The sequence below is a fragment of the Podarcis liolepis genome (genome assembly GCF_965112155.1).
Source record: "Podarcis liolepis genome assembly, chromosome: 6".
Taxonomy (NCBI): Eukaryota; Metazoa; Chordata; class Lepidosauria; order Squamata; family Lacertidae; genus Podarcis; species Podarcis liolepis.
This window is the reverse complement of record NC_139559.1, coordinates 90,432,569-90,456,706: the sequence shown is the minus strand read 5'-3', so window position 1 is coordinate 90,456,706 and position 24,138 is coordinate 90,432,569. Positions and strand designations below refer to the sequence as shown.

The 24,138-nt window shown below is 43.1% G+C and overlaps 1 protein-coding gene across 1 annotated transcript in view; it reads right to left on the bottom strand.

Annotated features, from left to right (window-relative positions):
* The window catches only part of PLA2G4A (phospholipase A2 group IVA), an 83,511-nt gene extending 65,532 nt beyond the window's left edge, over positions 1 to 17,979 (bottom strand). The window contains exon 1 of the mRNA XM_083506783.1: positions 17,849 to 17,979. The gene's annotated coding sequence lies outside the window, so the exon portion shown is untranslated. The remainder of the gene's footprint in view (positions 1 to 17,848) is intronic.
* Between the last annotated feature and the right edge of the window lie 6,159 nt (positions 17,980 to 24,138).

Genomic DNA, 24,138 nt, shown 5'->3' with positions numbered 1-24,138 from the left:
CAATGGGGAGGCTTTTCCATTTTCCTTTGACCTTGCAGAGAAAATATTTGGTCAGTTTGGGAATCAAAAATGGTTTCAGGTCGGTCTTCCTGTGCTGATCTATGTACGTGCTTGGTTGGTACGTTTATGAACATTTATTATATTTCTAAGACTTTAAAACTATTATCATACAGGACAGATCAAAAACGCAAAAATTCAGGCTTTGGCCCAACGTTTTGTTAATGCTAATCTCACTTTTGTCTCTCTGCTCTACAAACGACAGCATTCTGTTTCCTCAAAGTCCGCAACAGTTAACTTCACAAAACACGTAAAAACTTGATCCAGATTCCTCTCGCTTTCCTCCCCCGCAAAAAGAGAACCGGAAGAAATCAGTAACATGTGGAAGTTTAACTGCTGCCTTGTTTTTAAAACCTGTAAAAGGCTGACTTAATGACTCCTCTTCCAAAATCACATCGTGCTAGGAATCACATCTGCAGGGAAATCTACTACAAATGGTGACGGGGGGCTTCCCCCACCCTACCCGACAGACACAAGCTTTAACCTCAAGGCTGAATCATGGTTACGTTTTGTAGGGAAATGGTCCATAAATTGTGTAATCCAAGAATGACACATACCTCTGGGATGAGAAGAGCCCCAGCTATTGCGATTTACAAGGGGCTGGGTTGTTATAACAGACAGCTAGAATAAGGCTGCCACCTTTAAATCTGGCAAATGATGAGCAATCCAGCATTCACTTTTTCATTCTTCAGTTAGAAGAGGAAGCTAGGTAAAGGTAAAGGGACCCCTGACCATTAGGTCCAGTCGTGACCGACTCTGGGGTTGTGGCGCTCATCTCGCTTTATTGGCTGAGGGAGCTGGCGTACAGCTTCCGGGTCATGTGGCCAGCATGACTAAGCCGCTTCTGGCGAACCAGAGCAGCGCACGGAAACGCCGTTTACCTTCCCGCTGGAGCGGTACCTATTTATCTACTTGCACTTTGAGGTGCTTTCAAACTGCTAGGTTGGCAGGATCAGAGACTGAGAAACGGGAGCTCACCCCGTCATGGGGATTCGAACCGCCGAACTTCTGTTCAGCAAGCCCTAGGCTCTGTGGTTTAACCCACAGAGGATGCTAACAAGGGCTTATTGCTGCTGCAAAAATCCCCCAAGAAAAACGGCAGTGCTGGCTTCAACTTGCTCTTGGCTGCTTCTACCATCAGCACTATGTAGTGTTTATTACTGACTGCAGCAACAGGAACTGAGGAGCCACAGGGCAATAAATTCCAGCCCTTGGCATGGGCCCAGACCTGTTATTAAATTCCCAGGGGCAACTGGTAGTATTTTGGCACCCTAGGCAAAATCTTACAATGCAACTCAATATGCACCTTTTACACAGAGACACTAAGATCCCTGGCACGTTTAAACACACAATACCTGCCAATTTTGGAAAATAGAGATTATTGGCATTTATACACCTTGTTTATCCATCTAAAAATATGTGCTGGAAACAAGAATGTCTGAGAAGGTTTTTTCAGATGCTTTAAGATGCAGAGGAGCTTGAAATTTTGTTCTGCTCAAGGTATTTGGGTTCAGCTAAGACCTGTCTAGCTTGTTGGCTAAGAAAGCAATTAGGCAACCACCATGTTGAAATGTGAATAATTAAGCAAGTACAGGTCTTAAAATGCAATAAGAGATAGGTAAAGAACTGCACTAAACCTAACTGCTAGAATATTATATGCACAGAAATAAAGGTGAGTAGGTTCCAACAAAGGAAGAGTGGCTTTTGAAAGTAATGGCAAACTTGAAATTAAGAGATCAAAATGATGAACTAATTAAAAAATATTACAGCCAGATGAAATCACAGGCAGGATTTGAGATAAAAGCAGCAGAAGGAGAATGACAACATAATTGCAATAGATAATTTTTTTGTAATAGATAAAGATTTAATGCAGTAGAAAAGGTTTGTATAAAAACACTGCGGAAATGAGGGTGGGAAGTCAACTTATGAAACAAGGTATTTGATTTCTGAGGTTGATAGTTGATAAATATTTGAGGTTATTGCGCAAATGTTTGAAAAAATGAAAGAGAGAACCGCACTAAACCTGAGCAGGTAAAAAGCTTACATCTGATTGCAAGATGTTATGCTTGGCCTATCTAGCAGTTCAGCAACCAAGGTACCACTGTAAAATTATTCTATACCATAATGGAGAAAGGAGTGTGCAGTTTTGTGGTGCTGATTACGATAAAATTGTATGCTAGCGACTGGCCCAGCTGCCCTCATGCCACAGAGAGGAAGCCAAACTAGAACTCTCTTGAGTGCTATTCACAGGTACACACAACCCCCACAGTCATCACAGGCACAAAGGGGTCACACTCATTCAGTAACTGTGTTACACACACACACAAATGGATAGGCATAGGGCCTCTGAACATGGCCCTTGAATATGCTGGCCAGTGGGGCTTTTCTGAGGCACATGTGGTAGTGAAAGATAGGCCTATACAACCCCCTCATGTGCTCTTCAATGCAAGATATATCACATAGAGACATAGATTCACTAAGGGCCAAGTCCCTTCAATGTGTGCTTGTGATATGAAAACATCTGAATCTCTACAGCATGTCATGTTTATCTGCCCTATGTACAGTTCAGCTCGTGCTAGTATACTAAACTCCATAATTCAGCCTATGGCTGACAAACCAGTAGACCTACAGCTTGCCTGGGTTCTTCAAGATGTGGATCCTTATATTACCCTACAGGTTGCTAAATTCCTAACAGCCGTCCTCTCGTACAAGAGACGGAATGGAATGTTAGCCAATTATTGATAGTTATAAGAACTTTCTACAATGACATCAGATATTGATTTTAGCGTAGTGCCTAAATCTTAATCTTAAATTTTTCTTTTGAATTGCTAATATCTGTCCTTGTGAGCTGTGAATTGTGTTATATTACTGGTGGCTTGTACGAGTCCACTGTTTTATTTGATTTGTTTTGTTGTGTTGTGCTTTATGATGGGCGTAAAGCCGAATAAACATTTTCTTCTTCTTCTTCAAGATATATCACAGTGTTGGCTGTACCAGTTTCATTTCTTTTTAGTGACTCGTTAGTAGGATTGGAATATCACTTGTAGTTTAATAGTGAAATTTGGATATAATGGAGATGTAAAAGATTTGGATCATCATAAAAGATGCAGGAGGAAATGAGTAATAAATAGGACCAACAAAGGGGAGGATGGAAGTCCAGGTGATTCCTTGGAATTTTGTTTTTATGATCTATGTTTGATATATGACTGTAAAATTTTAATCTGAAAAACCAAATAATTAAATAAATAAATAAATCAAAAAAAATGTGCATTTTTCATGCCAGCCTATAAATGTGTCCATATTTATAGTCTGAATACAGGCAGTGACCAACCACACCCTGTTATTCTGTTCTGCCCCACCCCATTCCGTCCCTGATCTGCCTTCTTCCAAGTCCAAAAGGACCCGCACATTGGCGATCACACGTCAATTGGACACGCCTAAAATGGTGACCATCTGTAATTTATTTTGTCGATTCCATAAGGAATCAACAACTTGGACGAAACCTCCAGAGTTCTGGCTCTGGGAAATGGAGCTATAGTGATACATTTGAGCTACTTCTTTTGTAAGGTAAAGGTAAAGGGACCCCTGACCATTAGGTCCAGTCGTGGCCGACTCTGGAGTTGCAGCGCTCATCTCGCTTTATTGGCCGAGGGAGCCGGCGTACAGCTTCCGGGTCATGTGGCCAGCATGCCTAAGCTGCTTCTGGCGAATCAGAGCAGCGCACGGAAATGCCGTTTGCCTTCCCACCAGAGCGGTACCTATTTATCTACTTGCACTTTGACATGCTTTCGAACTGCTAGGTTGGCAGGAGCAGGGACCGAGCAACGGGAGCTCACCCCGTTGTGGGGATTCGAACTGCCGACCTTCTGATTGGCAAGTCCTAGGCTCTGTGGTTTAACCCACAGCACCACCCGCGTCCCATATACTTCTTTTGTATATGGATGCAAATATTTGCAAACAAAGAACAAAGGGCTAAACTTAACATATCCAACAAAAAGAAAAAACAGAGGAGCACAATGTAACATTAGTCTCCTTGCAGTAGCTACAGTTCTCAGCTGAGCAGATGTTTTTATATTATGGGCAGAGTCCACCCAAGTCATACGCAAACTAAACCAATGGATTAAAGTTAATCATGACCAACTGAAACCACCGGTTTCAATGGATCTGGTCTAAGTCAGAGAACAACATACTTATTTAAAACACTTAAACCCAGCCTTGCTTTCAGAGAGCTCGAGGCAGCTAGCAATGAAGATGAAACCCTGTAAAATATCCCCCACAATCTAATGTTAAAACGGCAGCGAGAAATAACTCAACAGCAGCAATAAAAAGCCGTTAGAAATCCAAGCACTTGAAGTAGCAAACCCAAGTTTATCTCCATAAAATCTGTGCATCAGCCCATAATTAAAATCTGAACACAAATCCAAGCCAAATATACCATTCACCAGCACACAAGAGGGATATGTCGAATTGTGTTTCCTCTTTCCTTGCAAGATCCATCTCTCTGAAAACACCTAAATATATTTTGTACACGCAATCAACTTCACAAAGAAGGACCAAAGAGTATTGGCACCTTAAAATGTATCAAAGGCTTGTCTGGGAAAATTAATGAGCAAACGCCTAGATTTTATTTCATCAGAACTGAGAAATATGGCGTCTGCCACTCGAGGAGGACTATTGGATCAGCGTGTGAGGATTTATTGCAAACAAAAGACTTACCAGCTTTTTTTAAAAAAAGGGAGAGCCATAAAAAGTTCACACAAAAGCATAATATTGCTTACTTTAACTTGCCTGTGGAAACAACTCAGAGGCTATTAAGAAGAAAAAGGATAACAAGAAGATTGAAAGAAGGGACTGGCAAACACTAAAAGCAGCAGAAATATGAGATGATTGGACCCTACTGAACTCGAAGCATGGGAACCCCCAACAAAAATTTATAATTTGGCAAAATATTTGGACTTTATGATATGTATTGGTATAATTTGGAATAATCAATATGATATGATTGGATTGTTAAATGGAAAACTTAATAAAAATTATTATTTAAAAAAATAATGCACATGTTACAGAGCTAGTGACCAACTTGGTATGAGGCAACTTCCTGTGGGAAATGAGGACTCTGTACAGTACTTGCACCTCACATTTCTCTCCCAAGATTTGGCTGCATCAGGCATTCACTCTCCGGCAAAATTATTATGCAAGGGGTGCAGCGAGGATGCAGTTAGCTCTGCCGCCCCACCAAGGCCCAGTGCAGTTGCCTTATCCATTCACAAAAGGCAACTGTGTGACTTGGGGTGCCTTTTCTAAACATGCTGATTCTGTGCACATTTTAGAACCTTTTAAAAATTTAAGTATCAAGTTTCCAAAATGTGTGGGTAGCCTCCACGGATAAAAAACAGTTCCCCGCGTCCCATGTTGTTGTTTAGTCGTGTCCGACTCTTCATGATGCCATGCAGTCCATGGGACTCTCAAGAGTCTCCTCCAGCACCATAATTCAAAAGCATCAATTCTTCAGCAATCAGCCTTCTTTATGGTCCAGCTCTCACTTCCATACATCACTACTGGGAAAACCATAGCTTTAACTATACAGACTTTTGTTGGCAAGGTGATGTCTCTGCTTTTTAAGATGCTGTCTAGGTTTGTCATTGCTTTTCTCCCAAGAAGCAGGCGTCTTTTAATTTCGTGGCTGCTGTCACCATCTGCAGTGATAATGGAGCCCAAGAAAGTAAAATCTCTCACTGCCTCCATTTCTTCCCCTTCTATTTGCCAGGAGGTGATGGGACCAGTGGCCATGATCTTCGTTTTTTTGATGTTGAGCTTCAAACCATATTTTGCGCTCTCCTCTTTCACCCTCATTAAAAGGTTCTTTAATTCTTCCTCACTTTCTGCCATCAATGTTGTGTCATCTGCATATCTGAGGTTGTTGATATTTCTTCCAGCAATTTTAATTCCGGCTAGGGATTCATCCAGCCCAGCCTTTCACATGATGAATTCGGCATATAAGTCTCCTTCAAAGAGTTGGAATGGGTCTGAACTGGTGATGCAACAGCATGGAGCTAGGACTCTCACCTACATGGTAACTTTGTGAGTTTGTAAATGGCTGTAGAGTCACGTTTCTCAAACTTGGGTCTCCAACTGCTATTGTCAAACTACAATTCTCATCATCCCTGACCACTGGTCTTGCTAGCTAGGGATGATGGGCATTGGAGTCCAACAATAGCTAGAGAGGGACAGAGAGGGGAACCAATTATATCTTAGTCTGGAGATGGGGAATTATCTTGTACTTGGTATTTATAGAACATTTTTACCTCTACGATTGTCTAAAAATAAATAAAGTTTTCAATAGGATCTTTCACGAGTGAACTGGCACACCAGACCCCTGCCTCTTAAACAGATGCTTTTCGTTCTTTATTGGCACAGTGCATCTGGCTGAAAATAGAATTCAATTGATCAGTAAAATGATAAAAGAAGAGTGATAATAAGATAGCTGAAGGAAGATTAGGCAGCTCTGTTGAAACACGTTGTTGTAACCTAGGGCTAATACAAAGCGATCATTCCGCAGTTTATTACTAAAGATCAAATCAGCTGCTACTCCTTTATACAGACTGGTACTTATCCTTTTCCTTACATAGTAAGAGCTGAGGTTGGCATCACATGAACACAACAGTTTATTTATTTTGCTTACCAGGGGTACCTTGTGGCACAGTGCCAATTGACAAGGGCATTTCCAGAAACTCTTAGGCTGGAATTTTATACACACTTACCTGGAAATAAGCACCACTGTACGCAGCAAGACTTATTTCTGAGTAAACGTGTAAAGGATTGCACCACATACCTGGCTGACAGGTATGCTCTGCTTTTGATAGCGACTGAGATAAATAAAAGACTCAATTTTTTCAAGTGTTATTTTTTAGATTATAAGCACTCAGTATCTGTGCCAGGCATAGACCGATACTAGTCATTTTAAATAAATTTTAGCACAGCACAGGCAAAGCTAAAACAAAGTTCTGTACTCCAAAAGGATCTAGTCTGGCTGTTTAAATGTAGAGGAATTTGCAGAATGAAGTGGAATGCATTTCAAAGGCTAGAACACTGGTGAGGAATCCTCAGTCCACATGCTAACCTTGGCCTGCCCAAGTTTCCAGCTTGGTCCTTGCAGCCATTTTTTTTAACCACCTATCAACCAGATGACATCACCTGAGGGTCAGAGGGTTCAGTCCTGCTTGGTTCTGCTGTGCACACTTGCTCCCCACACAAAACTCTGTTTCTGGAGAACACAGGACTGGTCTCTCACCCATCGGCTGATGGGCAGGGTTTTACTCCTACCCACACTGGCCATCTTTGACAGGCAGGTGGTCCTGTCCACCTGTCAATCACCTGGCAGCAGTATGACAGGAGATGAATGATAGGTGGGCTGTTTTTCCTTTTACAGTGGTACCTCGGGTTACATACACTTCAGGTTACATACACTTCAGGTTACAGAATCTGCTAACCCAGAAATAGTACCTCGGGTTAAGAACTTTGCTTCAGGATGAGAACAGAAATCGTGCTCCAGCGGCACAGCAGCAGCGGGAGGCCCCATTAGCTAAAGTGGTGCTTCAGGTTAAGAACAGTTTCAGGTTAAGTACGGACCTCCGGAACAAATTAAGTACTTAACCCGAGGTACCACTGTACAACATTTCTTTAGAAATTTAAGAACTCCATGAGTTGGAGATTTTATTTTATTTTATTTTAAAAGACATCTCTTCTTTAATGCCTAGTTTCTAAAACTATGGGGCAATTCCTCTGGGAGAAAGAACTGGCCCTTCAGACTACAATTCCCATCATCCCTGACCATTGATCCTGCTAGCTAGGGATCATGGGAGTTGTAGGCCAAAAACATCTGGAGGGTCGAGGTTGAGGAAGCCTGTACAGTGGTACCTCTGGTTACATACGCTTCAGGTTACATACGCTTCAGGTTACAGACTCCGCTAACCCAGAAATAGTGCTTCAGGTTAAGAACTTTGCTTCAGGATGAGAACAGAAATTGTGCTCTGGCGGTGCGGCGGCAGTAGGAGGCCCCATTAGCTAAACTGGTGCTTCAGGTTAAGAACAGTTTCAGGTTATGTATGGACCTCCAGAACGAATTAAGTACTTAACCCGAGGTACCACTGTATTAGCGATCCCAACACACACCAAAAACTGCAATTCCTAGAGGAGGAATGACTGCTGAACCAGTTTCATTCTGTAATACAGTGGTACCTCAGGTTAAAAACTTAATTTGTTCCAGAGGTCCGTTCTTAACCTGAAACTGTTCTTAACCTGAGGTATCACTTTAGCTAATGGGGACTCCCCCTGCCGCCACGCCACTGCTGTGCAATTTCTGTTCTCATCCCAAAGCAAAGTTCTTAACCCGAGGTACTATTTCTGGGTTAATGGAGTCTGTAACCTGAAGCGTATGTAACCTGAAGTGTCTGTAACCTGAGGTACCACTGTAAAGTACAGTCAAACCCCAACCAGCAGCGTTGCTAGCCGCTTGGGTGCCAGACGCAGCTTCCGCTTGAGTGCAGGAAGCTCCTGCAGCCAATTGGAAGCTGTGCCTCGGTTGTCAAACATTTCGGAAGCCAAATGGGCTTCCGGAACGGATGAAGTTTGACAACCGAGGTTTGACTGTAGTGCTCTGCCACTTTCATCAGAGTCTTAGGAGGCAATTCCAGAAGGCAGTGCAACCTGGTGGAGGCAGTTCAAATTTTTTTAGAAGCACTGCTTTAGTTTGCAACTTTTGTGATTTTAACTTGTGCACATTCAGCTTTATATGTGAAGGAGAAGAAGGAGAAGAAGAAGAAGAAAATAAATAGAAAGGGGCAGGCTTCCAAGAAAAGAAACTTCGGTAATCCCACACCCCACTGCATCCAATGTGTTTTTACTATACACCATTTGGGCTTTAGGGGCGTAGCTGCCAACTTTTCCTTTTTTTTGCGAGGAATCCTATTTGGAATAAGGGAATTTCCCTTAAGAAAAGGAAAACGTTGACAGCTATGTTTAGGGGTGATCTGAGGAACATAATTCCCACCTAACTTGTGAGCTTACTTTAAACTACAAAGGTATCTTTGAGAAGCCATCAGCAGCTGCTGTCTTTCTCTCCCTCACAAAAAATTTACGCAGCAGGAAATTTTGTAAGACTCTTTCTTCATAGAATCATCCTGCTGCTTCTCTTCATATTTCACAATAAACTGTTTCACGTCAGTGGTGAAAGAGCTGAATCAGGCCACTGAAAGGAAGCTTTTTTTAAAAAATGTAGTTATCAATATTCCTTTTTTACAGATCAACACAAGGTAGATGACTTTTTTTAAAAAAGTACTCCCAACCCATTGAATCTGTCAATTTTAATGAAGACCATCTTACTGAATGAAGCGAAATGCATGTTAAATATTATAATGTTTGTTTTGTCTAGTCCACTCCGCTGCTGAATTGCTGTGATGTCCTCAAAAGAGATGAGATGGGGTTGGGGCAGGAGCGGGGATAAGATTATTACTGACCCACATAAATTGAACATTGCTGAACAGCTGATGCTAAAGGCCAAACGAGGTGCTAACTTTAATTTGTGTAGTAAGCAGAAACATCTGTGTTTTACTTTATTTAATTACAGACACTGGAGCCAACAATCATTGGGACCATAGAGACTGGCAGAAGAGGTGGTTTATCCCATTCCAACACATCCAGGACAAAATTCCACCCCTCAAACGGGTTTGAGGCTTACACCTCTGTCCCCTGCATCCTGGTGGTGGTCCAATGACAACCCGCCTCCTCTTCCTCTAATTAATTAAAGTAATAAAAAAAACCCCAGGTATGGCTGCAAACTGCATGTCTAACATAGCATGTGCAACTTAGGCTGGGAAACTCCCTTTCCTTTTAGTATTACTGTCCATGGGATCTCACCCAGCACTTCCCTAAGTTTTATGAAGTCGGCTTTCTTAAAGTCAAGAAATTGAGTCCTAGTATGCTTGGCTGCTCCATTCCGCTGTATAGTAAACTTCAGAAGAGCATGATCACTCGCACCTAATGATCCTTCCACTTCTAGCCCACTAACCAGGTCATCAACATTGGTTAGGACCAGATCTAAACAGTGTGACGCGGCAGCTAAAAAAGCCAATGCAATTCTGGGCTGCATCAATAGGAGTATAGCATCTAGATCAAGGGAAGTAATAGTGCCACTGTATTCTGCTCTGGTCAGACCTCACCTGGAGTACTGTGTCCAGTTCTGGGCACCACAATTCAAGAAGGACACTGACAAACTGGAACGTGTCCAGAGGAGGGCAACCAAAATGGTCAAAGGCCTGGAAACGATGCCTTATGAGGAACGGTTAAGGGAGCTGGGCATGTTTAGCCTGGAGAAGAGGAGGTTAAGGGGTGATATGATAGCCATGTTCAAATATATAAAAGGATGTCACATAGAGGAGGGAGAAAGGTTGTTTTCTGCTGCTCCAGAGAAGCGGACACGGAGCAATGGATCCAAACTACAAGAAAGAAGATTCCACCTAAACATTAGGAAGAACTTCCTGACAGTAAGAGCTGTTTGACAGTGGAATTTGCTGCCAAGGAGTGTGGTGGAGTCTCCTACTTTGGAGGTCTTTAAGCAGAGGCTTGACAGCCATATGTCAGGAGTGCTCTGATGGTGTTTCCTGCCTGGCAGGGGGTTGGACTCGATGGCCCTTGTGGTCTCTTCCAACTCTATGATTCTATGAAAATCCTGGGAGAGCAGTCTTTGAATCCCCAGCCAGCCAGGAAGCTAACTGGGTGACCGTGAGCCAGTCAGCATCTCTTAGCCTAACCTACCTCACAAGGTTGTTCTGAGGATGCACTTGTACATCACATTGAGATCCTTAGTGAGATCCTTAGCCTTGGTGAAGACCTGATGTTTTCATGCCCGAAAAAGGTTTTGATTTGAGTTTCCATTGAAATGAGGCTGCATTTTAATGTTTTGATGTAACCCGAGGTACCACTGCAGTGATGTATGGAAGTGAGAGCTAGGCCATAAAGAAGGCTGATCGCCGAAGAATTGATGCTTTTGAATTCTGGTGCTGGAGGAGACTCTTGAGAGTCCCATGGACTGCAAGAAGATCAAGCCTATCCATTCTTAAGGAAATCAGCCCTGAGTGTTCACTGGAAGGACAGATCCTGAAGCTGAGGCTCCAATACTTTGGCCACCTCATGAGAAGAGAAGACTCCCTGGAAAAGACCCTGATGTTGGGAAAGATGGAGGGCACAAGGAGAAGGGGCGACAGAGGACGAGATGGTTGGACAGTGTTCTCGAAGCTACCAGCATGAGTTTGACCAAACTGCGGGAGGCAGTGGAAGACAGGAGTGCCTGGCGTGCTCTGGTCCATGGGGTCACGAAGAGTCGGACACGACTAAACAACAACAACAATTTCAATCAATTTGTTTTTATATCGGTTGTTAGCCACCCTGAGCCCAGTCTTGGCTGGGGAGGGCGGGGTATAAATAAAATTTATTATTATTATTATTAGAAGATGATAAATGTGATATCAGAGTTGTGGGTTCAAAAGATTCCTGCATTGCAGGGAGTTGAACTAGTCGACCCTTGTGAGCCCTTGCAACTCTGCAATTCTATGATTCTATAAATGTAATTATTATTATTATTATTATTATTATTATTATTATTATTATTATTATTATTTATATACCGCCCTATACCCAAAGGTATCAGGGTGGTTCACAGAATAAAATAAAGATATAAAACCACAAAATACCTAATAAAATAAAAACAACAACCCAACAGCACCCCCCCCCCAAAAAAAACATTTTAAAGGGGTATAGGATGTAAATCAGATCAGCCAAAGGCCTGGTTAAAAAGGAAAGTTTTCGCCTGCTGCCTAAAGGTGTATAATGAAGGCGCCAGGCAAACTTCCCTGGGGAGAGCATTCAACAGACGGGGAGCCACTGCAGAGAAGGCCCCGTTCTCATGTTGCCACCCTCCAGACCTCGTTAAATAAATATAAATAATAGTCCTAAGGCTGCATTTTGTACCAGGCAATAAAGCTATGCCAGCACAATGATGTACAGTACTTAAACAAGATTCCTTGAGGGAGCAATGAGGAGGTTTAAGCAATTTGTGGCTCTCACCCACTGATATCTACGAAGACATGAGATGCTGCTTTTGTACTGATGCCCAGAACCTCCCCTAAATTCTGTGCCCTAAACAGGGTGGATTTGATTGAAATCAAATCGATTTAAAACACGATTTAAAATGCTAGTCAGTAAGACTTGATTTAAATCGTTATTTTTTTACAGAAAGACTCATTCTTGCTGGTATAATCTTAATCTTTACAACCAGATGAAGGTTTCATTTCTGGAATAATAAATTTTCAGGGTAGTTTTTACAGTTATATCAAAAATTACTGATTTGATTATACTCTTAGAAATACATAGAGAGATGATTATGAAATTATTGTGGGGTTTAATAAGTTAACTGTTTATATTTGGACAACTTTTCTGCTGCACCTTATTGGAAGGAGAAAAATGATCATTTCCTGAAGAACAATTTAAACAATTTATTTAGCTAAAACAGTAACATTATAGCATACGTATCCATGTTTGTTAACTAATGTGGTTAAACAAAAACAAAAAAAATGTACTCTGAGTTTTAGCACACATGAAAAACTTATTTCCTGATGAATAGCCTCTGGACTATAATGTAATTTAAATAGAAAACGATATTTAGGCAGATTTTTCCTCCAAAAGCATTTTATTTTAAAAATCCAATTTAAATTTAAAAAAAAATCTGATTTAAATTTTTTAAAATCTGATTTTTAATTTTTTTAAAAAATCATTTTAAAAATCATTTATTCACCCTCACCCTAAACCAACTCTCAGGGCAGAAGTGGACAACAGTTAGGTTTCAGAAGCTCAAGACAAGCCCAGACAACCTGCCATACAGAATCTCTGCTGAATCAGAACCAGTCAATCTAGTCCAGCACCATTTTGCCTCCAAGATGGCCACAAGCAAAGCATCAAGGTAACAACCTTCAACTGTTACTTGCCCCCAAAATCTGCTTTGAACACAGATTCTCTGTAGCCTCCACGACCAATACCTCTTGACACACCTAATCTTCCATGAACTTGCCCAGTATTTTGTTTTTAACAATCTAAGCTAGCAGCTGTCAGCACTACTTTAAATAAAGCAGTTTTTGTCTGTACTTGGGGAACAAAATGGGGTGCAAAGGATGGGGTAGTCCATCTATTGGGGGATTTTGACCACCTTTGGTCCCCACCATGCACTCAGATCTCACCTGTGGCTCCTGGAAGCGGCCAGCATGTGACAGCAGCCACATGCCTGGAACGGCTTTGATTGGCCAGCTAAACCAGGTGATGGTAGCCAATGGGTCTCAAGCTCTTGGTGAGTTAGGAACTTCCCCTGTGTGCAAAGACAGGCTGCAGCAGACTGAGCGGACGAGACCAAGAGTTGGTCCAACGGTCAAGAAGGTGGTTTCAGCACATGTCGTAGCAGGAAATGAGGGGCAGCTGGGGCTTATCCACCTTGGAAGGTAGCCCATCTGGGAGAAGGAAAACTCTAATCCTAAATCTCCGCTGCCTTGTGGGGTATCTTTGGGAGAAGAAAATGCTAGCAGATCTGGAGTGGAGTCCCTAAAACAGTTGGATAGCGCCTTGTATGCCTACCTCTGGCAACTCCTGCAACCAAACTAGTGCCAAATATCCCTTTTTTATGCATTTACAATAAATGAGTACATCCATGTCACAATATTCTTCATTATCCTTCTACATTGTTTGACTTCCCCGCACCACCATGGGTTCCTTTTTACTCTTAGGTCCGCTAAAAAATAAATAAATAAATAAATAAATAAATAAATAATACCCCGCCCATCTGGCTGGGTTTCCCCAGCCACTCTGGGCAGCTTCCAACAACTAAAATACAATAACCTATTAAACATTAAAAGCTTCCCTAAACAGGGCTGCCTTCAGATGTCTTCTAAAAGTTTGGTAGTTATTTTCCTCTTTGACATCTGGTGGGAGGGTGTTCCACAGGGCGGGTGCCACTACCGAGAAGGCCCTCTGCCTGGTTTCCTGTAACTTGGCTTCTCGCAGTGAGGGAACCGCCAGAAGGCCCTCGGCGCTGGACCTCAGTGTCCGGGCTGAACGATGGGGATGGAGACGCTCCTTCAGGTATACTGGACCGAGGCCGTTTAGGGCTTTAAAGGTCAGCACCAACACTTTGAATTGTGCTCGGAAACGTACTGGGAGCCAGTGTAGGTCTTTCAAGGTCTTTCATATCCTTCCACACCTTCTAATTCAGGCTTCCTCAACCTCGGCCCTCCAGGTGTTTTCAGACTACAATTCCCAGCATCCCTGACCACTGGTCCTGCTAGCTAGGGATCATGGGAGTTGTAGGCCCAAAACATCTGGAGGGTCAAGGTTGAGGAAGCCTGATCTAATTGATTTAGCTGCTGTTCATATGTCTTGCTTTGCTTTATTTTGAACCACATCAGTGAGGGCGCAGCCCAGGACCTCCACGCACACTGCCCAGGCTTGCGCCCTGGAGAGGTCACTTTGGTTTGACTTCACTCCCAGAGGTGCACTGCCTTGTCTCTTGAGACAGACGATGACATCAAAGGAGAACAAAATGCCCCAGGGCATCTGCAGAATGTCATTAATACTATGCCAGCAACAACTGTTAGAAGTAAAGAAGCAAGACTCCCGAAGACCATAGCCTTCTCCTTTTCATTTATAAGTTAGTCTCAAGCACACCAAAGAGAGGTTTTATAAACTGTGTAAAACAGAAAAAGTAAACTGGAGCTTTTTTAAAAAAGATAAGGGTAAAGGACCCCTGGACAGTTAAGTCCAGTTGCGGCGCTCATCTCGCTTTCAGGCCGAGGGAGCCAGTGTTTGTCCACAGACAGCTTTCCGGGTCATGTGGCCAGCAGGACTAAACAGCTTCTGGTACAACAGAACACCGTGACGGAAACCAGAGCACACAGAAATGCCGTTTACCTTCCCCACCACAGCACTACCTATTTATCTACTTGCAATGGTGTCCTTTCAAACTGCTAGGTTGGCAGAAGCTAGGACCGAGCAATGGGAGCTCACTCCATCGCAGGGATTCGAACCACCGACCTTCCGATTGACAAACCCAAGAGGCTCAGTGGTTTAGACCACAGCGCCACCCGCAGCCCTGGAGTAGCGAACCTGTGGCCCTCCAGATGTTCTTAGCTGGCCCCAGCCAACACAGCCAATGGTCTTGAATGATGGAAGCTGTGGTCCAAGGATGTCTTTTCCCATCCCTGAGTTAAGGATGCAGTTGTTGATTCTGTTCATTATCCCAGCATCACTCTATGAATTGGCAGCATCTGTGCCTTTAAATGTGCAACTAGCTTAGAGGCGCTACTTATGCCAATGTGGTGCTGTGGTTAGAGCAGGGTGGGCAGGTTTTCGGGCTATGTTTGCATTTCTGCTTAAACTACCAATCAGAGCCAGCTGAAAAAGGGGGCGGAGCCACTCCCCTACTGCATCCCAGAAGGCAGGCATAGGCAAACTTGACCCTCCAGCTGTTTTGGGACTACAACTCCCATCATCCATAGCTAAGAGGACCAGTGTTCGGGGGTGATGGGTATTGTACTCTCAAAACATCTGGAGGGCCGAGTTTGCCTACGCATGCCAGAAGGCATACAGCAAAATAACCTGTGTGTATTAGTACGAATCGACTACAGAGTTGCAACAGATCAGGGATTTGAGAAGCAAACTCCCCAACAGGCCAGTGGAAGTGCCCAAAGAACTGGTCAAAGGCAAACCAACTTACATTCATAAAATTGCAGTAAGGAGAGGTACAGAAAGGTTGACAAGCAATTAGCACAAGGCTAAGTCACAGGTTTTTGTTTTCACTTGCCATTTCGCTTGGTATTACAGTGGTACCTCGGGTTAAGAACTTAATTCGTTCTGGAGGTCCGTTCTTAACCTGAGGTACCACTTTAGCTAATGGGGCCTTCTGCTGCCGCCGTGCAATTTCTGTTCTCATCCTGAAGCAAAGTTCTTAACCCAAGGTACTATTTCTGGGTTAGCAGAGTCTGTAACCTGAAGCGTCTGTAACCCAAGGTACCACTGTATTAAATTAATAGGAATCGGAAACTCTTGCTGATCTACTGCCAAATGCCTAGAGATCAGCAGATCTACCTGCTCCCAATCCCTGGGTTAGACTGTCTGACTAGAATCAGCGAGGCCTGGTTTCAAATCCTCACTCAGCTATGAAACAGCCCACTTGGAGTGACCTTGAGCCAATCTCTTTTTCTCTCAGCCTAACCTACCTCACAGGGTTGTTGTGAGGAAAAAAGTGGGTGGAGGAAGGAACAACGTAGGTCAGGGAGGACAGGTGGAGTAAAGTCAAAATTAAAATAAATAAATTTAAAATGCACAATTATTTCAGATGGGCCTGCCACAGAGACTAGGGCTCCTTAGGTTATAAGGCTGCACATCTTGGCTTGGGTTTAGGCCTGCACTGAAAACACTTTTGAAAATCTACGTTCCACTCAGAGATCTCAGGCATTAAAACTCTTTTGCACACTATTCCTGAGTCTTTCCTGCAGCACCTAGAAATGCAAATATTAATATTAGATTGCATGCTGTTTTTTATCAAAGGAGAATGAAGTCACGCTTGGAATGTGAACATCAGGGTCACCAGATAAACTGAGGGAAAGAACACGCAAGCAATCTACAAATTATGTGGATGCTAGAGGAAGCAGAGGCAGATATCAAACAATATTTGCACGTATTCCACGGGGTTAACTTCCTCTTGGTGTGTGCAGAGTTGCAGTCTCAGTGACAGAAATGCTCTCTCCGCACTGGGCATATTTTCAATTTCACGCTCAAAAATCCTGGCTTCCCCCGCCCCCCCCTCCTCCTTTTGCATTAGGAAGCTGCGCAGAGCGAATGAAGAAACTGCCAGCTCCTTTGCTAAAACATCTCCGTGGCCGTTGCGAAACCTTTTGCCTCCTGGCCTGAAGTCTCCCTGCTCAGCAGTTGCTTCAGCCAAGGCATGCGTGCGCTTGCCTCTCATCAGTTAAGGGCGCTTTTAATCGAATCGCTTCTTCCCATTTTGCAGGCGGAGAAGCTGAGGCCACCCTACAGAGGCTTGCCCTCGCGTAGAAAGGGAGGCTGTGGATACTTTGCGCGCTTGATCGCCATCCCCACGAGAGCACGTGAGAACAGCATCACGTGCTGGGGTGCACCTGGGATAGCTCAGTGGTTAGCGCATGAGACTTAGGGTCGCGGGTTCGACCCCCACGTTGGGCAAAAGATTCCTGCAGTAAAGGGAGGTTGCAATAGATGACTTCGTGGTCCCTCCCAACTCTACAAATCGATGATTATTAGCTCCATAATGACAGGCTCCTTACTTTTCTCTGGTCCCTAGAGAGGTAAATAACATGCAATCTCACCCCCCCATCCTTGACCCACGCAAATAAGCACAACAAATCAAAGCTCCATAATACCCAAAGCGCGAGAGCCTACCCCGTTTGCAACCGCCCAGGTGACCCAAACATCTCCTCTAGCCCGTGCCAATCGCAATCTGACCAGCTGTTGCAAAAATAATTCGCAGAATTAGTGTTTCGTTTTTTCATTCCTTCCTCTCAAGTTATTTTTAAGGGACCGGGCGATGCGCTTCCTTATTTCCTTCCCGTCCCTGCTTCTTGCGAACGAACCACCCCTAACCCAACCCAACCCAACCCTCAGTATGGAAGCCCCGTGCGCCCCCGCGCGCCTCCTTCCTCTCCAAAGTCGCCCTACTTACAGTTGCAACGCCGTCTCGGAGCGCTCAGGGGTCCTCCGGTGGCGCGCAGATCTCCGCTTTGCGAGCCGCGCGCACACGCATGCACTGCAACTCTGTGTCTCTCTTTTTCTTTTGAGGTCTCTCTCCTCCCCTTCTCAGGCGGGCTGCCCGGGAAGAATTGCCATTCGCGAGCCGAGCGGGGGCGGGCGGAGTCCCCGGCCAAGTCAGCTGGCCGCTGCCTCCAACTTTAAGGCGGCGCGAGAAGGCGCTCAGGCTGCGGAGAGGAGAAGCCCCGGGAGCCCAGCTTTGGGCTTCTGAAAAAGACAAAGGAAATCCTTCTTAAAACGGGGGCCAGCTCCCTTCTCTTCACCTTCACACTCGCGCAAACACATCTAATCTTAAAATATCCTTGACTTCCTCCTTTCCATGGTTCATTTTGCATAACCGAAAACCCTGCATATTTTATATAAACCAAACCATTCAGTATTCCATTATTACATCCATCAAAACTTATTTACGCTGTTGAATTTATCTTAATGCTGCCAATGTTTACGCTTCATTCATTATCATCCTTGCTCCAGGCTCACTTTCATAGGAGCCAACTCCTAGGAGCCGAGGTAGTTTGCCCCCCCCAAAAAATATTTGAGGGGGCCGAGAACCCCCAAAGTTGATGGACATTGCCATTCAAATAGTGTGCATGTGCTGCCATTCATTATGCCAGCTTGGACTTAACAGCCCCCCAATATTTTATTCAAATTGGCCCCCCTGCTCACCTGAACCTCTAAGCTGCCACTCAAATAAAGCTGATGAATGAATGTATTGTATTTTCTTTTATGTTTATAGATTTTCTATGTTGCTGTTTCCCGCCCCCTCTTTTCTGTCTTTTTTGTTTTGTTTATTGCTTTTATTAAAGATTTTCTTGGGTTACAAAAGCACATACATTGTCTTTGTTTTCATATTACAAGAGTCCTTTTTACAGATCAGTTACATGCAACATAAGACTTTAATGTTATATACAGTGATACCTCGGGTTAAGTACTTAATTTGTTCCGGAGGTCCGTTCTTAACCTGAAACTGTTCTTAACCTGAAGCACCACTTTAGCTAATGGGGCCTCCTGCTGCTGCTGTGCCGCCACCGCGCAATATCTGTTCTCATCCTGAAGCAAATTTCTTAACCTGAGGTACTATTTCTGGGTTAGCGGAGTCTGTAACCTGAAGCGTCTGTACCCTGAAGCATGTGTAACTCGAGGTACCACTGTATAGTGTAAAGCTGGGGAGAAGAGAGGTGGGGAGAGAGAGAAGGACTTAAACTTTCATTCTTTTACATAGTGTATATGCAAGGTTTTGGTGTCAACATCCTACGATTAGGTTCTCTTTTATTCATTTGTTTTTGTTGACACTTGGCACTTGGGTCCAATGGTCAAGAAGGCAGTTTCTGCATGCACTCTGGAGGGAAGTGAGGGGCAGGTGGAGCTTGTCAAGCTGCAGAGGTAGCCCATCTAGGAGAAGAGAAACTCTACTGTGCTGCTATGTGAGAAAGGCTTTGGGAGTAAACCTCAAGGAAAAATCTGTACCCGCCGCCTTGCGGGATATCTTTGGGGGAGGAAAAGGCTAAGGAGTAAACCCGTCACAAATCCCGAGTGGAGTCCCTAAGCTGCTGACAAACGCCTTGCTCTGCTTTCCTTTGGCCCACATCAACAAGGCCAAGAGGGGCGTCTTGTCGTCTGCGTAGCCCTGGACCTCCATACATACTGCTCAAGAGGGGATGCGGGTGGCACTGTGCTCTAAACCACTGAGTCTCTTGGGCTTGCCGATCAGAAGGCCGATGGTTCGAATCCCCAAGGCAAGGTGAGCTCCCATTGCTCTGTCCCAGCTCCTGCCAACCTAGCAGTTCGAAAGCACACCAGAGCAATTAGATAAATAGGTATTGATGCGGCGGGATAGTAAACGGCGTTTCTGTGCGTTCTGGTTTCCATCACGGTGTTCTGTTGTGCCAGAAGCAGTTTAGTCCTGCTGGCCACATGACCCAGAAAGCTATCTGGGGACAAACACCGGCTCTCTTGGTCTGAAAGCCAGATGAGCACCACAACCCCATAGTTGTCTTTGGCTGGACTTAACCATCCAGGGGTCCTTTACATACTGCTCAGGCATGTGCCCTGGAAAGATCACTTTGGTGCTAACATAGCAAAAACAAAATGGAAGCAGCAATTATGAGTTACTGGTCCATGCAGGATCCACAAGGGCAGAAGATCCCAGTGGAAATCTTTATTCCTCCCATTAGTCCTCTCTTGCTCTGATGTAGATCTTGACTCACCACAATGGTCTATTTGATGTGTGCTTAATTTCTTTTTGCCTTTAACTTGTTTTTAAATTTTTTTGCTATGTGAACGTTTGGTTTTATGTTTTCATATTGTTGTAGACTGCTGTGGTATAGTTCTATGATATATAATGCTTTTGAATTATGGTGCTGGAGGAGACTCTTGAGAGTCCCATGGACTGCAAGAAGATCAAACCTCTCCATTCTGAAGGAAATCAGCCCTGAGTGCTCACTGGAAGGACAGATCCTGAAGATGAGGCTCCAATCCTTTGGCCACCTCATGAGAAGAGAAGACTCCCTGGAAAAGACCCTGATGTTGGGAAAGATGGAGGGCACAAGGAGAAGGGGACAACAGAGGACCAGATGGTTGGACAGTGTTCTCGAAGCTACCAGCATGAGTTTGACCAAACTGCGGGAGACAGTGGAAGACAGGAGTGCCTGCCGTGCTCTGGTCCATGGGGTCATGAAGAGTTGGACACAACTGAACGACTAAACAACAACAACAACAACAACATATTACCAAAGTCTGCTCCTGTAGGGAGGGAGGGTAATCCACATTTTAGGGTGCTTCAGTTAGCGTCCCAAAGAGGTACTGGACAGGCCTGCTTGGGTTTAGCTAGTGGTTTCCTTTTTCTCCCTAGAAACAGAGGTGTCACCTGACTCTAAAATCCTTGCTGCTTAAATGTCGTAGGTTATGAGATCAAACTTGCTGGAGAATCAAGCTGAATGCCAACTATTCTCGGCATGAGGACACCCTAGGCTGAACGCAAACATGACCTTCTGACGCCATCTGTGATGTTACAGTCAGGATCAGCCCAAAGGAACAAACAGGTAACAGTCACACCTAGCTTTCATACTGTCAATATGCATCTTTGTAAAAATTATTTTGGGGGCTATATTGTCTACTTTTCTCATAGGGGGAATGATTTTGGAATGATTTACTTAAGAGGTTCTCGTTATTCTTTTCTCTCTGTGTTTGTGTGTGCATTTTAAGGAACCTGCAGCGCTATCTGCATGCGGGTGGCCTTCACATCGAAGACTGTGCTTGTGCTATTTTGTGGGGGTTTTTACAAAAAAAAAAAATTATTGGTTTTCCAAAAAAAATTAAACAAACAAACATACATACATTTTAACTGTACTTAATCCAATCTTGGTACACTGGTACCTCAGGTTAAGTACTTAATACGTTCTGGAGGTCCGTTCTTAACCTGAAACTGTTCTTAACCTGAAGCACCACTTTAGCTAATGGGGCCTCCTGCTGCCGCTGCCACGCACAATTTCTGTTCTTATCCTGAAGCAAAGTTCTTAACCTGAAGCACTATTTCTGGGTTAGCAGAGTCTGTAACCTGAAGCGTATGTAACCCGAGGTACCACTATAACATTGTTAAGTGACTTCCTCAAATCCCATGGGCTGAATTTCAGTGTATATCATTGTAACAGTTTTCCAAAACTAATTTTCTCATAAAATTAACTTAATCACTTAACATCTTTCTTTGTTTTCCTTTTGCCTTTAAACATATTATTCTCTAGCTTCACATATTTAAATCCTAAGCCTATCTGCTATTTGCAAGTTTTCCCAATTAAGTTATCTTAACATATTTAACTAAATAGTCTTTGAATTTCATCCTTTCCTCCTGGTACTCCTCCTCCTTCTGGTCACGGGCTCTTCCAGTCAGGTCGGCTAGCTCCGAAAAGTCCATCATCTTCATCTGCCATGTGCTTGTGCTATTTTGTACGTGCCTCTCTGTATGTGAGTACAAAATGAAAGAGGCTGTCTCTAGAAATTGCCAGCTGAAAAGGAGGTGTCTGTGATGTTATGTAGAGAACCAAAGCTGCATTCGCTGAAATCAGAGCTCAATTAAACAAGTAACCTCTTTTGGAAGGAAAATAAGAAGCTGGAGTCTTGTTGCCATATCCTCCTGGCAATATAACATTGTCTTTCTGAACCCTTTCCATCCTTACACAATGGCCATTGTAACCTGAAAGTTTTGAGTTTATGAAAATGTGAAACTAATGGTGCAGGTATCCCTGTGGAAACATCTTGGGGGGGGGGGTAACTAGAAGTTCTTCAGTAGTAGGAATGCAAATGCAAAATTTAATTATCCTGCTGAACAAGAAGTAGTCACAAAGGTGGCCTTTAGTTTGTGGTTTTCTGTCATTTGCTGTTGGACTAACTTAGCTCTTTCTTTCTCGCTCGACTCACAGATCGGTTTCTGTCATCTGTGAAATTTGTGGGCAGATAACATCAACTTCCTGTCCTAAATCTACCAGTCTGCAAACCAGGAGCATCAGAAAACCATCACATGCCCTAAAGACTGTTTGCATCTCTCTGCAGGACTTTTGTTTGGGTATAATTCTTTTCAAAAATGTCATTCCGTATGAAATGGTCTCTTACATACTGGATGGAGTTTTTGAAAGACTCATCACCTTGTGTAAAACATACGAATATTATTAAAACAACATCATTTCTGTCAATATTTTAGCCTGCCATAAATATTCTTGTTTGGAAGGGTACCTTTTAATTCCAGGGTACAGAATTTAATTGGGGCGCTATTATTTTGTTTCTCCACCTGTTGCAGGCCCTGGATTAATTCCCAGTCTTCCATGGCCTACTTTGTGGCAGTAGATTAATAGCAAAGGCAGGAGGCCTGAGAGGCATAGAGCCCCCATCTTCCTTAAGGGCCTGACCAGATTTTGTGGTGGTGTCAAGTGGGAAAAAAAGTGGTCCGAAAGGAGAGTGGAAAACCCAACTTCAGACACTAACATAAAAAGAATTAATCTAAATTTCCTAGTGAGAAAGTGAGAATAACCCCTTGCGATTCTGGTTCTAAACGCAGCATAAGGGGTCTCTATAGTATAGTGTATTTTAAAATGGGGTTTTAGAGTTTTTAGGAGTTTTAAAATGTTTTATGTAGTTTTGTAGTAGTTTTATGTAGTTTTTATGTAGTTTTGTGGTAGTTTTATGTAGTTTTTATGTAGTTTTATGTAGTTTTTCAATTTCATTGTTCCACATGGGACAATGACAATAAAGATATCTTTATCGTTATCGTTATGGTGTCACCAGCAAATTTAGATTAATTCTTTTTTTAAAAAATAAAAATATTTTTTATTGAATGATTTTATGTTACAAAAAAAATACAACCATACTACCACTAAATATAATTAAGAAATAAAAAATATATACATCAATATTTAGTTTGTTATTTGTTATTTACCGTCTTATTTCCTCCCAAACATTCCATACAAAAACACACATATGTGCAGACACCCAAACACCCACACACAAAATGATAATAATGAAAGTAAATATTTCCCCCTTTTGTCTTCCAAAATCTTTTCTTCAACTTTGACTTCCTGTCAAAGTTTAATTCTTTTTAGATTAATTCTTTTTATGTTAGTGTTTTGAAACAATTGCATGGCATCACAGTGTCAGCTGCATTTACACTGGCTACAATTTTATTTTAAAATTAAGCTAGAGCAACACACATACGCATTCAGCTTCCTCCACGTTTGAAATATATTCTATAACTTCCCTGATTTGAACTGAAACTTTCAAATGCACATTTTACACATTGCTATGGGCAGAGATTTCATTCATCAAAGCCTGGGTTGCTGAAAACCACCACTTGGGCCCCAGTGTTGTATAAATTTCTCCAGCAGATGCTGGTTGCATTTTCTATTATTGGATATTTACCAGTACTTCAATGAATTGTATGAATAACCTTGTATGACATTTGGTAGCCTCTTAGCACTTTATTAATTGCAACACAGGTCATTAGTTTTCAAAATACTGTTTGGCTTTCCTGATGCATGTATTACAGTTAAAGAATAACAGCACACTTATTTTACTTCCTAAAAGGATGCATTTTAAATTAAAATGACCAGAAGCATGTTTTCCCCTTAGAGCATGCACCATTAGCAAGATCAAGACACTCTTCACAATGCCTGCACAACATGTGGCAAACCATGCCAGATGCAGGCCACAAATATTGTT